The sequence below is a fragment of the Tiliqua scincoides genome, chromosome 2 (assembly GCF_035046505.1).
Source record: "Tiliqua scincoides isolate rTilSci1 chromosome 2, rTilSci1.hap2, whole genome shotgun sequence".
NCBI lineage: Eukaryota > Metazoa > Chordata > Lepidosauria > Squamata > Scincidae > Tiliqua > Tiliqua scincoides.
This window is the reverse complement of record NC_089822.1, coordinates 105,399,710-105,416,641: the sequence shown is the minus strand read 5'-3', so window position 1 is coordinate 105,416,641 and position 16,932 is coordinate 105,399,710. Positions and strand designations below refer to the sequence as shown.

Here is a 16,932-nt window from a genome sequence, read left to right as displayed (position 1 = left end):
TTTTGGGGTTCAAAAGGTAAAATAAAGATAACTAGAAAATCAATACGTCAACAGAGACCTGTTTCAAATCATGTGCCTTAAAAAAAAAAATTAGGCACTCAGTGGGCAGCACCTGTTAGAAGGGGGAGAGGGCATGCTTCACATTTTCCCTGCATGCCACTTTCCTTCTGAAAAGCACACACATTTGAAGTGGGTATTTCCTTCCAAAGCAGCAATTTGAGGGCATAGCTTCTTCAAGGCAAATAGCTCTTTAGGAGGGGCAATTTTCAGTAGGTAAATGGTGTCCAGGGGAAAAAAAGAGCCTCCCCTTTCTTGCACATCCCAGGCCAGACAGGGGTTGCCTCCCCTGGGCAGTTATTTCTGGCAAAAACAATCAGGCACTTCCAGCTTGGAGTATGCCTGTGTCACATGTATTTGTATATTTAGTTTGACTCTTAATGGTACAACATGTGCTTTCAATACAGGAAGTCCCTGGTTCAATCTTAGGCATCTCCAATTAAAAGGATCTCAGGTTAGGGTTATCTCAGAGCAGATAGTACTAGAGGCAAGACCAGTGGGTCTGACTGGTCATATGAGGGAACTGCAGCTGTGATTATGGACTGGCAAAGGCCCATCCATGACTGACAAATTAGTGTAAAAATAGGAAAAGGTATTCTGTCATAGAATATGATATTCTATGTCATAGAATATCTCTGCCATTCAAATGATGCCCTATTGAACCTAGATATTGACCAATGTATTTGATCCCAATTCTTACTGAAGTAGCAAACCTGCATTGTGCCATTTCAGACTGTAAGTGAGGGCAGAGCTAAATTGTACCCTCCATACAACCTCTGCCTCAGTATAGAGAAAATTAGCCTTCACACTAACATGCTCACATTCTGCATGGATAGAATTTTTTGTAAGGAGAATCATGTAATCATTATATCCTTCCTCCTTCCCACAGTGGTATGTTCCAGAGGAAAGCTTAGCATCTCAAGTGAGTACAAGGCCTAGGAAAGGCGAAGCCATAACAAACTGTTCCCAATACAGGTATGTGTCTCATAATGATATTCCAGCCAACAATGGACTGCATATGCAACGATGCAAGATTATAATGGAGATTTGAACAAGTTTGTAGACTAGGGAGCAAGAGGCTATACCAGATAGTCCCACTAGATGGCAATGTGCACTAAGAATGTTGCACAACGACCTAACCACCTAACATTGTTAAGCAATGCATACCCACACAGGAGAAGCAAAATTTCTGCATTCTTTTACTATGGCTGCTTTCAGGTTTGACTTCTGCATGGCAAAATACAACTTAAAGATGAAGACTGCAACACTTCCTTTTGGGCAGATGGTGGTTACTGGAGAGCTGGTTCATGGACTATAGTTTAAGTGAAGAAAAGAGTTTGACCCCACTCAAGCACTGCTGCTGTTTCACAGTACGATCATAGCCTTGAAGCCTTGTTTGTAGCCTTAAAGTAAAGCCTCACTGAGGACTGCCTGACACATACATGTTCATATTTGTTCGACATCAAGAGAGGGCTGCATGTGTGTGGATAGGACAGTAGCACGGAAGAGTACCTTTGGTGGTAGAAAATCAATATTAAACAGAAACAGTTGAATATGAGTCAACTAAGACACAGAAGACCACAATTCAATCTGCATCCAGCACTTCTAAATGCAACAGCAGAGATTTAAGCACATGCTTAACATTCTGATTGAATTTAGGGGAACTCAAAGGTACATAGGTAAAGGCAAAACTACATGACATATGGCCCTTTAAATGTTTTTGTTTTGTTAAAAAATAGTGCATGGGGGCATGATCCAAAGGGAAATCACAGCAGAGGGAATTTAATACTTTCCCCCTTCCATTGCTTTCAACTGATTCCTTTTTTATTACTGTAAATAGCACGCAGAGGGGTGCATTTCTGATTGCAGCAGAGGGGCAAAGTATTAAGGTTCCCTGCCACCGTTTCCATCCAGACTGCCCATCGCATGCTGTTTTTAACAAAACCCAAAAATGTAAAGTGCCAGCCCATGCATTAATCGTAACCTGTAGTTGGGCTTTCAGGCTGAATTGTGCTCTTATTTATTAAATTCACTGAGTGACATCAAATTGAATGTTTATGAGTCATCTCAGTGGCTTTGCTTTCACTGGCCAGAACACTGGCTGGCAAGAACAGACTCCTTGCTGAGCAGCTGGATTGAATATGGCTTGCATGTTTACACAGTTATCTCTGTAAATGAAAGGGTTAGCAGTTTTAACTTTAAAAAAGAAAACTGAAAATTCAGAGCAGAGGTGTGAAAATATCCCTGAAGGGCCTGAGCAACAGGCCCGTCACCCCAGCACAACCATCTCTTTCATATCACTTCACATCAGCTCAGATATGATGCATTTCGATTCATGTTGCACATCCACATTGCAGTGACACATATGGCCCAAATTCAGCAGTACTTCAGCTCTAGTAAGCGTACTTATATTGCAGTCCTCTGTCTCTGGCTGCTCTGCGGTCATGCTCTTCATGGTGAGGCGATAGGGCAGGTGTGCTCTTTGTCAATGATACCAGTAGGTTTGTTTTAAAGGGCCTGAACACTGGAAGCATGGGAGAAGTAGGATTATGGTTTATTGGCAGCAATGCATCATGCTTTCTGGCTTGCCCCCACCCCACCCCATGTGAGAAGGATAATTTTAAAAAATGAAAAAAAGAAATCTGAGATGTGGAGTGAGGTGACACAGTTCTTGCGTCAATGAGCTGATCAACCTATGCCTATGCCTTCAAACTGCAGGTGGGGGCAGTTTGAGCTGGAGATTGTTTTAAAAAATCTTGCTACAGAAAGGTTTCTCCCTGATATACAAGCTTGCTATGTACAGAGAATTGTTTGAATGGTGTATATTCTGTCACGTAAGCCCCACCTGCAGTCTGAACCAGTCCAGTTCAGACACAAGTTTACCATTACTACTTCAGAGAGAACGCAACCTCACAGTCAAAGAGCCTGAAATCTGGGAATCAGCAGCCTTATCCCAAAGGTCCCAAAACAGATCTTCTGAAAACAGATGGAACTCCCAAACTATCTACCCACATTGTTCCTTCTCTGTGGATCCTTTCACATATTACAGTACAGAACAGAAAAAGCAGTCCAGTGTGTGCTTCTGCTTTTCCCTCATGTTGTCTCATCCAAAAAAGGGAACTCGCACATGCTCCTCAAATGGGCTCGACATGCAACTGGACGCAAAGATTCCCCTGTGTGAGAAGAGTACACATTCCCCTATTTGGATGAAACCGCACACTCGCTCTGTCGCACAGCTGACTGTGCAAGAGAGCATAGTTAAATAGATACATCTCAAATTGGGCTGTGAAACTGTCAATACTCCCGAACCTTCTTAATAGAAAATATGCACACTTTAGTGTATAAATACAAAGGACCCAAGTACTTTGCTTATGCTATGTGTTATGTATTATACACGTACATTAGGCTGACCAGTCTTAACAGCTATTGGCTGTATCCTTTCAGAGATGATTTTATATTGTCCAGACAGTTCTGTGTCCAGTCCATGTTTGTGGGTACGCACTGCAAGATCCACCCAGGAATTTCACAGATCTTCCTGGTATTAGATAATACTGTCTTCCATGAGGACTCTTCGAAAGACTGGCTCATGTCTTGAGGTGGTTCCAAGATCTGTGAAGAGAACACAAGATGAATTACACAATAAAGTGAAAGCATTTCTATGTTTAACAAGAGAGACAATCGAAATGCTTTTGAAATAGTCTAATAACTACATTTGAGTAAAGTGATTTCTAAAAGGTGAAATGGGGAAAGGTCCACTTCGTGGTTGTATCCTTCTGGAAAATTCCAAATCTTCCTCAGTTCAACCCCCCCCCCCCAATGCCTCTGTGCCATGAATGGTTCATGGGTGTGCCGTGGGAGTTTGAGGGAGAGTCATTTATTAGTAGGGCCATTGGGGGATGTGAGCCCCAGTCCCGCAGGCAGCGTGGTGTGCCTTGTCATTCGTCAAAACACTGATGGTGTGCCTTGACAATTTTAGCACCTTGTCAGTGTCCATGAGATGAAAAAGGTTGAAAATCACTGGTGTACAAGGTCGAGCAAAAACTTGGCTTGTTTTTGTGCCGCTTTGTGCCACTTGCAGACAGGAGAAGAAAAGAAACTCGTCAGAAAATTCTATGCCCATATTTCTCGCCCAGAATAAAGTTGTGATAATGGCTCCCACGCTTTGAAGGGCAGAGTGGAATCAAGTGAGGAATATTAAAATATGATAGGTAAGAGATTCAAAAGGCTTTGATCAATGAATAGAATGAACACTGAAGGCAGCAGAAGCAACAAAGAGGAAAGGACAATCATTTTAGCAGGGGAACGCCCAGAACCAATTGCTAGAAATGGAAACATATCTGCATTCAAGTTCACTACCCTGGAATCAGTGTTCAGTCCTTTAATGAAAAGTAATTAAACTGATCTACTGCAGTAGAACTGAAATTGTAATCAGGGCTGGCATCAGGACAAGGCACACATGAGGAGCTGTTGAGCAACAAGCATCTCAGTGAGCTCACTGTTCATACCAGCCTGTTCCCTAGAAAGACTTGGCCCAGCCGACCACTGGTTGTTGTTGCCTGTGTGGGCCCCTCGCTCCTTACTGTAGAAGCAGCTGTAGGTTTCTAGCAATTTAGCCAGGGAATGGTGACCTCCATGCTCCTCCCCCCATTTTCCATAGAGTATCCAGGCCCAGGCCCTTTACAAAAAGCAGCAGCAGAGCAAGAGGATGGATGAACGAAAAAGAAGATGATGAGATGCTTCGTGGTCGTGGAGGGAATGGTGGTGCATATGCTGGCGGGGCTAGGGGGCAGTAGGGCAGCTGAATTTGGAAGTGAATTTGAGTGGTAGATCAGCTTGGCCTACCCCGTGCACTTCCATCTTGAGGATACAGTGGGTTCTCCTTATCCACTGCTTGGCATCTATGGATTTCAGATGCCAAGTGCACTGCTGAACGGCCTTAGAAAGCTTCCTGGACACAACAGGAAGGTGCTTCCAATTCATGCTGGTGACTTCTGGCTGTGCCCAGAAAGTCCTATGTGGCCCTCCTGCCCACAGATTTAATTATCCACAGACTTCGGTATCTGTGCAGGGTGGTGGTGGTCCTGCAGCAAATCCCACACAGATAATGAGGGCCAACTGTACCCATATTAAATCAGTGCGGGAATACACTTTCTGCCCTTTAGAGTAGAATGTATACAGGTCTAGTCTTGTTATATATGGATTTTTTTATACATGGATTTGACTCAACACAAATGGCCACTGCAAATGCGAAGGAATGTGCTGATCCTTGGAGAAGGGGAAAAATGCATCCCTTTAAAATCAGTTCAAAAAACTGAACAGTCCTTTAACAATAGTACCCTTAATATGAGAGAGAGAGAGAGAGAGAGAGCAGAGAGCAGAGAGCAGAGAGAGAGAGAGAGAGAGAGCAGCTGGCTGACAATCCATCAATCCTCTCTCCAGCGGACCCCTCCCTTCCCCCTGAGCACCTGAAAGAAAGGTGATCATTTGGCATTGGTGAAGGGGGGGCTGAGTGAAGTGCCTTTCTGGTAGAAGAGCTTGGAGGAGGACTGATTGATGAATTGTCTTCTTAAGGACTCTTATCTTACATCGCAAAGGTCAGCAAAGCTGTTTTTAAATCACTGGAGCAAAGAAACTTTGTTTTTTAAATTGATTTGCTATCTTGCGGTTTTTGCCATCCACGCGAGTGCTTGAATAATGAGGTTCAAACTGTAATATCATATGGAAGGATGACAAGTATACATGCTAGTGGTAAACAACCTATATTTGTTGAAAATATTGGCATTGTGAATCAAAGGTCCCTATTTACCTAGTGGAAGATTTCTTTTGTCACAGCTTGAGCTAAATGTCATATTTAGTTTGCCCCAAGAATTACTCCTCTGTCTTCCAGATATTCTAAAACATTTTGTAGGAAAATAAGTTGAATCTTACCAAGGAAATCTAACCAAAATGTGGTACTTCCCCTCCCATCTGACTTGGTCCCCTTCTTTTTCCATTCTCCCTCTCCCACATCTTTTTTTCCCATATACACTCCTTATCTCTTCCCCCTTACTTGTTTTATCATGTTTATCCTACAGCTTTTGTTCTGACAGGTGCTGCTAAACAGCCAGTAGGTGAGAAGGCAGATTGCTTTGCTTCTTCCTCTTACGTTCAAGTTCCACAGCCTTAGTGTTGACTACAGCAAAATATGTTTGTTTGAGGAATGAGAGGAAGCTGAAGCAAGGCCTTGTAACAAACTTAGGGTGCAATCCTAACCTGCGCTGGAACAGGCAGGCTGACTGGCCTGTGCTGTATCCAGCATGGGTTTGGTGCAAGCTGGGATGCAACTCAGAGTAAGGGGATTTCCTTCACCTTACCCCAAGAAATGCCCCACACAGCCCTAGGGGGCTACTCAGATTTGAGCTGCAAATCCAAGCAGCCCAAAGGATGCCACTCAGGCTGGGGCCGGGGTTGGGATCTGGCCTGTACTGCCGTGATGGTCCCTCCCTTCCAGTCCCGATCCACCCCCAGGAATGCCCCTCTCCACTTCTGTTCCTCCTCCCCGTTGCCCTCTCCCACCCCCTGTATCAATCTGCCCTGGCTGGCACAAACCTACCGCCTCTGGACACAGGGCTGGCTCCACAAGGCCAGTGCACGCCTTTGCACTGGCTTATCCTACCCCCAAGTCATCACAAATGTGCTTTATGGCACGTTTATGATGGCTGGGAGCCATCAGGATGGACTTGTGCTCAGGGGAACAGGGGTTTGGATTGCACTGTAAAAGTGTGCAAAACAAGCACAGTGACAATTAGTGATAGCAACTTCACAGCAATGCAAAGGTAAAGTAACTGTGTGATAAGAAGCCCCTGTCATGATTTGGACCTCATCTTGGGATGGTGTTCAGTCATGTCATCATTCTAATTTAGCTCGTTCTCAGTGTACAGTAATTTGAAGTTTTTCTGTTGTCACTGTAAAATCTACAGCACTGCAGCATGTGCTTGGAGACTGAAATGTTCAGTGGAGGGTCTTTAAACATGTGAGCCTTAGAAAGTACAGTATAGTTCAAACCTCTTGCAAATCCATTCTACTAATTTATGGGGGGGGGGGGGATCAACACTCATGTATGTGCATCTGTATACAGAGGATTTCACTTCATGCCATCATTTAGGGCTTTCTAGATATCTTCCAGCACTGTGCCCAGAAGCAGACTAGTCACAAAGATGTGACAAGTTCATGATCTTTAGTGCCAGTCAGTGGCAAGAAATGATAAAGAATTGATGGTTTTCTAGGCATAAGAGCAATGAAAAAAAAAAAAGTCAGAGCAATTTCCTAAGAGAAAAGAACAACTCCAAAAAGTTGGGAAAAACAAGGTTTATTGACCTCTTTGAAAGAACACTGTCATCAGTAGGAACGAACAACCTTTTAAGATTGCAATGACAGATTCACCATTTTCTTCAGTAAACAAAGAACCAGAAAGAAACAAAGAACACAGCAACGCATAGGGCGCATAGTTTTTACTTCCTGGGGAAAGGACTAGTCAATAAATAGCAGGGAGAGAAACAGCAGCCAGGATATACTTCAAAGCCAGCCACAGTCATCTGTATTGCTGCACTTTAGCACACAGTTAAGAAATGGGCAATCTCTCCACAGTTCCCAGATGGCCAATGGGTTGTTTGTCTTCATCCCTTGCCTACCTGTTTTACATGAATGGCTTCCAGCACCTTAAGGCCTAGAGTGCTGCACTTTTGGTTGGAATATCAAGTGATGGAAAAAGATCTAATAATTGAATTTTTTTAAGCATTCTCTACCCATTACTCTCACTATTGTGGTTTTTTCCTCTCTCTCTCTCTCTCTCTCTCTCTCTCTCTCTCTCCCACAAACATAAAAATCTCCTCTTGCCAGTTCTTCATCCCTCATTTTCTGAGAAGACACTGGGCGAAGCTTATGCACAGTTGCAAACAGGGCCGGCCCAAGACCTCCTAACCCCTGAAGTGGCATGCCAAATGCTGCCCCCTTAGCCAATGATGTGCCAGCTTTGCTCCTCCCACTCTCCAATATTCTAGCACAGCACTCTCCTCCCCTTTGCCTTCTCTCTTCCTTTTCCAATCCAGGGAGTGAAAAGAGAAAGAGGGGCAGTGGAGGAAAGTATGTGGACAGAGATGGGGATCCTCCACCAATCTGCTCTCTGAGGTGACCACTTCAGTTGGCCTCATATCTATAACCCTGACTGCAACGAGAAAAAAAAGGGGTCCAAGGGGTGAAATGGGTTTCCATGCACAGACTGTAGTGGGAGAGAAAAAAATATATATTATACCATCATGAAGGGATTTTATCACACTGATTTCACATTATGATTATTTTTTGAAATAAATGGAATTTCCTGGGGTTACAGATGGTTTTTAATCATGTCAGAGCATTTCTTGTTTGTTTAAACTTTAAATCTGGTGAGACGATTCTGCCATACAAAGATACATACTTATTTGATGTGTGAACGAACTCTCAAGCGGAGAAGGTTGCTACCTGCAGATCAGAAGCTCTCAGCATATAAAAACGTAATTCAGACACATGAAAGTAATAGTCAACACCCACCCACCCCTGTTGAATTGCCAACAGGGCAAACTCTGGGAAGAAAATATCTTTGTGTTCTAAACCACCTCTAATTATTTGTCACACTTTTCTATTTTCACATTGCCACAAGAATTGTAGTGTAGGGAGAAGCTGGCAGCAGCTGCTCTGCTGGGACTGGTGAGGACATCAGAGGTAATTTCACCCACTAGAGTGGTAGTGCTGCTGCCCAAGGAGAGGTGCCCAGGGTCACAATTCTTGCCAGGTCTGCTCAGTCTTCTCCAGGTGCCAATGGAGCCTGATCGTAGTGCGGGATAAGTGTTGATTCCCAATTGGGCATGAGTGGAAGGAGGAGGGAATGGTTGATTTGAAAATTGGGGTCATACATTGGTGGGTTTCATCATACCTGATGGTGGTTATGGTGAAATGACTATGACTATCGAGGGTTTCTTCCCCACCCACCTCCAAAATGATTGGAGGTTTTTGTTTTCCCAATCACATAGGGATCTCACATAGGGATGATTCCCATTCTAGTTACCAAACAGGGCTCTCTTTGTGATATGAAGTGTGGGATTGCACACATGTGCAATCTTCCCCTTAGCTTAATGACATAGGGTCACTCAGCCCAATCTTATACTTGGGCTACATCAGCAGAATGCATGGTCTGCCAGCGCACACTGTCGCAAAAGCACCATAAAGTCCTTAGTGAGAGTGCTACTAGCAGGCACGATGGCAGGAAGGCCAGAGCTTTCCTGCTGGTTCCAGCAGTTGTAGGGATGCCTGCAGGACCAGGTACGTTTAGCACAGGGGTGGGGAGAGGTGGACTGGGGAGGAGATGGGGCGAGGGGTGGACAGATTGGGCCCAGGCGGGGACAGGGATTGGCAGTGCTAGCATGCGCCATATTCTGACCCCCTTCCCAGGCCAGATCTGCTTGCATAGATCCACTTGGACTTGCACCAGTCCAATTGGTGGAACTGGTCCACCATTGGTGGAACTTGGTGGAACTTGGACTTGCACCAGTCCAATTGCTGGAACTGGTCCAATTTGACCCATTGCAGTTGCTGGGGCATACCGAGGGGCAAAGGAAAAAATATCCCTTTGCCCCAAAGAGGCCTCCAGCTGCTGAAACTCCCCTGCGGGATACAGCATAGCCTCTGTTGGCGCCGCTCCATCGCCATGTGGGAATTGAGTTAGAACTGGGCTGGCAGTTTGTCCGAACTGCCCCCCTCACAATGAACTATACGGATTGTGTGAGAGACCATGGTTTGTGTGAACCATCTCTGACATTGTTAGGAAAAGCGAGAAGAGATGCTGGAAGGAGAAGGGTGTCCACAACCCCACTCCTTATTGCAACTGTCCAATAAATATAATCCTAACCAGCTTGTCATGTACTTTTGTAAAGATCACCTTTACATGATGCATGCCCTGGCCTTGGGACATATGTGAGGAGACTGTCAAGCTGCAAAAGAGGCACATAAACTTATAATGCTCTCAAGAACAGCACGTCATTTTTCAGAGGGGTAAAGGAGCTCACCTCAAAATATAGCTGCATATTTGAAGCGAGGTCATTTCATGTTACAAGCCACATTACTGAACATCAGTGTTGGGCGCAATCCTATCCTGCGCTGGAACAGGCAAGCCAAGAAACTTAGCTTAGCGCAGGATAGGTGCCCAAAATGGCTGAACCAGAGGTAAGCGGAAACTTTTCCCCTTACCTTCGGGTAAGCCACCCTGGCCCCAATGGGTCTCCTTGGACTTGCGCCACCTCTTGAGGTGCTATTCGTGCCATCGTGCCTGCTAGTAGCACTCTCACTAAGTACTTTATGGTGCTTTTGAGCACCTCTTGAGGTGGCGCAAGTCCAAGGAGAGTGGAGCAGCTTGAAGCCGCTCTGAGCTCCGTGGGAATGGGGGTTGGGATCTGGCATAACAGCCAGATCCCAGCCCCGCCCCCCGTTCCCCACCCACCTGCCCCTGGGGCAGCCCACTGCTCACCCCCCCTGCCCTGGAACGCCTCCCTCCCGCCTCGTCCCCGCCCTCCCCAGAGCCTTGCATCGGCTGAGCTCAGCTGATGCAAGTCCCTCTGTTGGCACGGAGGCTGAAGTCAGCCTCTGCAGGCTGGCGTGTCGCCATGTGCTGGCCTAGCCAACTCTTGAGGAGGTGCAAACGTGTCTTACAGCACGTTTGACTTGCGCCAGCCTAAACGAGTCTGGATTGCACTGGTTGTTAGTTAAACCCTTTACCATAAACCAAGATAATCTGAGAATATGGCTTATTAGTTGAATATTATTGTGGCTGCTATAGAATGGAACCGGCAAAGATTAAAAACAAACAAAATATTTCTAATAGGGGTGCACAGCACAGCCTCCCAAGATGACTTCTCTGGTTTTGTTCAGCAGTAAGTTGTTTATATCACATTTTGACTTGCAAATGTGAAGAGGAAAAAAAGAAAGAAAGAAAAACGAGAGAGTGGTGTAGCCCCAGCTAAAATGGTTGGCAAACTTCAGTCTCGAAAGACTATGGTATAAGCCTACAGCACCCAGTATTCCCAGGCGGTCTCCCATCCAAGTACTAACCAGGCCTGACCCTGCTTAGCTTCTGAGATCAGCCGAGATTGGGCATGTGCAGGGTAACAGTATTGATTTATTCTTAAATATTATTCGTGTATCATTATATAAAACGGTTGACATCAGTCACAAAGAGGGCTAAGCAAGGTGTGACTGTTCATTTATCTGACCCATCAAAATATATTTGTGGTGTTTAACTTCTACAACAAAAGACATAGTGAAGGGAGTTGAACCCTCATATCTCCATCCTGGCCTTGAGCCCAATCCTATTCCCCCCCCCCCACCATAGCATGCAGCCATGCCCAAAAAGTGATGGTGGGGGGGCATTGGGAGGCTTGAGTCTCCCTCAGACCTGTACCAGCTCTTAAGATGGTGCAAGTCTGAGGAGACAAAGGGGGGGATAGCACCTTGTTGCTGGTACTGAATGCCACCTCATCTGCCTTTAGCACACCCCTGGCTCTCCTCCCTGATCCTTCTATCCCCCACCCACACTTACCAACATCAGAGGGGCTCCTCTTCACCACCAATTGCTAGTGGGGTCCTCCTGCCATCTGTGGCAGTGGCCTGGAAGATTGTGGCTATCGATCAGCATCTACAATGCTTTAAAGTCATACTGCCACCAGAACACAAGTTTGGGCAACGGCAGCGCCGCATCAGATGGGGTCACTAGTCAAGCTCTGTTGCTGAAGGCACTTTTCCAGTGTCAGAACTGGGCTAAGGGTGGATACCTGAAGCAATGGGTACAAGCAATGAACCCTTGTTCAGCTACCCTCAAACATGGACCTCTGTGAAAACCAGAACATCACCTTCCTTGGTGATAAAAGGGATGGTGCTACCACAATGACATTTAGGCTGCAATCCTATACATACGTTCCTGGGAGTAAGTCCCATAGAACACAATGGGACTTACTTCTGAGTAAGTCATGCATAGGATTGCGCCTCTAGTTTGGCCCTGTGATCCAACCTCTGTCCAGTTTTCATTGATTTTCACTAGTAACAAAACATGTGTTTCCACATACTTTAGGCAGAACTTAATCTATTTTTGAATTTAGGTAAGGTTTATTGAGCTTTTCCTATATGGGATTTTCTCTTTCAGAATTGTTTACAAAAATTTTTTGCAACAGTCAAGGTTAATTCTGAAAGTAGAGTTTGGTCAGGATATCTCATGAATATTCTGTTTTTCCCCTTTTGTTTTCACATACAATCTTTTACAGTAATCAAAGTCATAGCTCATACATGATGCGCATAAGACCACATTAATGTGTTCCATATTTTGGAGAGACAGATGGGGTCCAAATTAAATTCCGTCTTTCAGGTAGAAGAAGAGAGATAGGATGAAAGCAGTTTTAGTGAGATCATAATTTGTCCACAGAGAACGCTGTCACTAGCAAATCTGTAACATAATATCTCTTCAGTTACAGGCTATGTTAAAAATATTCAGCCACTAGCACATATTAAATTTATCTGTGAAAGTACTCACAGCTTTCTACACATCTGTTATTCTTCTCCCTGTCTCCTGGGTGAGGAAATGCAGTGTGAAGTATGAGAGGAGATATGAATCACTGATAAACACCCTAACCCAAGTATCATATTCGCTCAGTTCAAGCCACCAACCAAGCCCTGGGTAAGGAAGCTTCACTTTGATTGATGTGATTGTCAAACTGATTGCCGAACCATGATTTGTAATCAATCAGCAAACTAGGAACCATGGCTTGAAGTGGTTTGTGCTAACTATGGTAAGGTGAGACCCAGACAAGTATGATGGGATGAAATCCATGGACAACCCAATTCTACCTAACTCCTCCAGCGCTGATGCCATTGTGCTAACATGGCACATGGTGCATCCAGTAGCGAATTTCGAGACATGAAGGCCTCCTCAAGATTAGGGAACATTTGTTCCCTTGCCCCAGGATAAACCTTTGCTGCCCCACTGGATCTACTTGAACCTGCGCCAGCTATTTTACTGGTGAAGTCTGAGTGGACCCAGGAAGGTGGATCGAGGCCAACTGAGGCTGGGAGGGGGGAATAGGATATCAACTGTGGCACTGTGCAGTAGGATTCGGCCATAAAAGCCCTATTAATGTTGATACATTGCTGCGAAATAACTAGATCCAAGAATCAAAGGAAGCAATGTTAGTGATAATAGCATTTATCCAGTATTTATCTGGATTGCTATCTGCACCCTTCAACATTTCACAGATGGAGACGGAAACTGGTTGTTACCCTCCAACACCAAGTGTGACTGCCAGATTTTTTGCCCTCTGCCGAACACCCACACATACACACATTGCTGAAGGCGCTATTCCACCTTTGTTTACTTGGCAACAGCTTGTTCTACACAGACTGAAAGCTGAAGAGGCTGATTCTTCTGTTGGCTAGAGACATACTTGAAAAGCAATATTGTCTTTCAATATGTTCTCAACAGTCAGTGACCTCTGGTGCGGTTTCTGTCCAAAATGAGCCCAGCCAACCAGTGGCATAGCTAAGGGGGCGCAGGGGTAGCAGTTGCACTGGGCATCAAGCTTTAGGGGGGCAACAAGCTGAGCTTGACCAAAATTGTGAAAATCTTGGTATGTATGAATAATACCATCATGTTATATATCATTGGAAAGGTAATGTAATGCAGAATGCAATGAAGCAAACTGCATTGGAATATCTGTATTCTATCAAAAGTTATGGCCAATTAACCAGAAAATGAAAACACAACTGCCTTAAGGAACAAAAAGTAGATTTTCTTAACTCAAAACCGACCTATGAGACTGATTGTTCTGAGAGCCAATGACATGTTATTATGTTATTGACATGTTATCATGATACAACATGAAACCAATAAAGTCTTAATATGAGTCAGCTCGCATTTCCAAGTATCATAATACTGCTACCCCTAATAACTGGATAAAAAGGCACTTTTTCAAGTGGTGCCCTTCTTATATTTAGCAGGGGGAAAATAACCATCCCTCTCCACCCCATCACAGTATCTTGAACCAACCAGGGGCAGACTTTTCATTTATTTTCTTAATTAAATCTGATTTTGTCTGGGAGGGGCTACAAATCTTCTTTGACCCCAGGTAGCAGTTAGATCTTAGCTATGCCACTGAGGCAGCAGAGCAACTGAGTAGTGAGCTGCTGTGGGGAGGAGGTGGGTTCCTCCCAGTTTTTACTTTTTTAAAAGCCTGGGTGTGCCATCACTTCCAGTTGTGACATCACTTCTGGGGCAACATTTTGAGCTTGGCACCAGGCTACACGATCATTAGCTACGCCACTGCAGCCAACATGGTGAAACGGCAGGCTGCGTAATACATGGTTCAGTACTGTTCATGCATACACAGCTACACATACATTATAATTAAATATCAAAACAGTTGGTTTCAAATTAGAATTAGGGTGCTTACAACTTTCAGGCGCTCTAATGGGTGTGGACATTGCAAACCGAGGGGGTCAGTTTAACTTCTCTGGCCTGCATGTAGTAAAAACTTTGTATAGTCTCTTGTATTCCTTTAGAAATTGGTCTCCATGCACCCCCATTTTGCTTTGGTTTTTCTGCTAGCCACTGGACTGGGGACCAATGCAGCCAAGCAGAGATTCAACAGGTGCAGTTTTCCTAATCATGTGCTAGAGATAATGTTGATGAATTTCTGCCTGGTGCAGCACTACAAGACTTCCTCTGAATGCCACTTTTTCATCATTTTCCATGCATGCCCCACTGGGGATGAGAACAAGCTGTTCAGCCATACAACTAAAATTTGCCGTAAGTTGATATTCTGTCCCTGTTGTAACAAATTGTCCTATCATATGAGATGATAGGGTGACCTATCATATCGTAGATGCAGGGTACCCCTCCCGACATTTGGGAGGGATTACTTATCCCTCCAATGACATAGAAGTGTAGGAAGTACACTTTGAGGGGAAATGTTTAAGTAGTTCTTGGAAGAATCAGCATGAAGAGTTAGACTAGGTAGTAAGTGAAGCAATGAGAACAAATAACATACAGAGAGAATGCTGACTCATCAATGTAAGGTGCAAAGAACTGAATCCCTCTAGCTCCTTTACAGGAAGCAAGAGGGACAAAAGAAGATCAAAAGGAGAAAAAATCTGAGCCTGATTCTTCTGTGTCTCATTCTCAGAAGGAATTCAGGGACAGGATTAAAAGAGGCTGAGAATTCCAGCAAGGTGAGGATGATGAAGGCTCTGATGTGTGTCTAGGAGATGATTGTTAATGGGAGGAGTTAAGGTTATACAGCAAAAGAATCAAATTATCATCCAATTTATAGGATGGTCTTTGATGAACAACCTTAGAGTCTCCTCAAGTCAGGCTTCCATGGGGAGGGGTACTTCATTATGAGTCACTTCATAGGTGGACCCAAATGAAATCACATGACGTTAAGTCTCCTTTTGTAGCCAACAGGTTTGTTTTTAACTGACTAAACAGATGGATTGGGGCCCCTTAGACCGGGACCATAGACATACTATTTAACAAGGAAAAAAAAAACTACGTCAGTGCCAAGTGAAGCTTTTCATAATGAAGCTTTTTGGATGTTTTTCTGGGGCAGCCTGATGTGAGCTAGGGACTGCACAGTTAGGCTGTAGTATACTAACATTTCCCAACAGAAAGAAGCAAATTCTGCCACTTACCCTGCATTAGATCATCCAAACCAGGCAAACGTATTATACTGTGCAGATCCTTACTTCAAAGCACTCTAACCTTGTTCCAGTGAAAGAAGAAGCAGTTGCTTTACCAAGTCTTGTATGTTGGCTGCTCTCAGAAATGCAAAAACACGGTTGTCTGAAGTCTTTGTTATTTAGGGGATAAAGCTCTGAAGTGGTGGCAGCTGGGACAGGCTGTTGTTCAGGTGATGTTGGAAATGCTGAATGGATTAAGGCTGAAGTCCTGGGACTATTGTTACTAATGAATGCAAAGTATGATTTGGAATAATGGCTAGAACTCAAGAGGACTTATGTGCTTAGTTCAGGGTGCTGACCTCATGCATCTCTACAAAATCTACATGCATGAAGATAACCAGAAAGTCATAGCCAAACTGTGGGACCAGCTCCAGGCTTGCAGGGATCCTTAGCCAGGTGACCTCTGGTAGGCCCACTCCTCTTACCAGGGGTGGGTGGGTATGGGGTTGTTTTGTTCTTGGCAGACCAATAGCAGCAGTTGTACAACATTACCCAGAGCATTGTGGGGGGGGGGTGGAAATGGAGGGCAGCAGCTGCTGACTGGAAAGCTGCTGTTGCCGATCCATAAATTCACATCTGGCACTATGGGGGCCCACCCAGCTGGTGGTTGATGGCTTAGGCCCCAATCCTATCCAGTTTTTCAGCACTGATGCAGCTGTGCCAATGGGGGCACACACTGCATCCTGCAGTGGGGTGGGGGCAGTCATGGAGGCTTCCTCAAGTTAAGGGAAAATTTGTTCTTTGACCTCAGGGTTGCATTGTGGCTGCATTGGCACTGCAAAGTTGAATAGGATTGGGCCCTTAGTCCAACCCCTCTCAGAGTGTGCTTTAAGACAACAAGGGGGATAACCTAGTTAAGAACTTGATCCACTGTTAATGATTCCTGCCAGTCTGCACCAGCCAGAAAGAGCGAGTGAGGAAGGATCTGGAGATGAGTGACTCACAGCAGGAAGCTTTTGGGATTGGATCTAATAAATACGTAACTAATTGCTGCCACAAACCCAGTGGTCATCCTGTCACCCACTGAGCATTTTGTGTTTTTCTGCCCACCTAAACAACAACTCCCAAGTTCATGAACACACAAAATTA

General features: G+C 44.7%; 1 protein-coding gene across 1 annotated transcript in view; it reads right to left on the bottom strand.

Moving 5' to 3' along the window:
- Nucleotides 1-3,625: 3,625 nt before the first annotated feature.
- ADGRL3 (adhesion G protein-coupled receptor L3) overlaps nucleotides 3,626-16,932 on the bottom strand; it is a 675,925-nt gene continuing 662,618 nt past the window's right edge. Inside the window, exon 22 of the mRNA XM_066612512.1 lies at nucleotides 3,626-3,666. The gene's annotated coding sequence lies outside the window, so the exon portion shown is untranslated. The remainder of the gene's footprint in view (nucleotides 3,667-16,932) is intronic.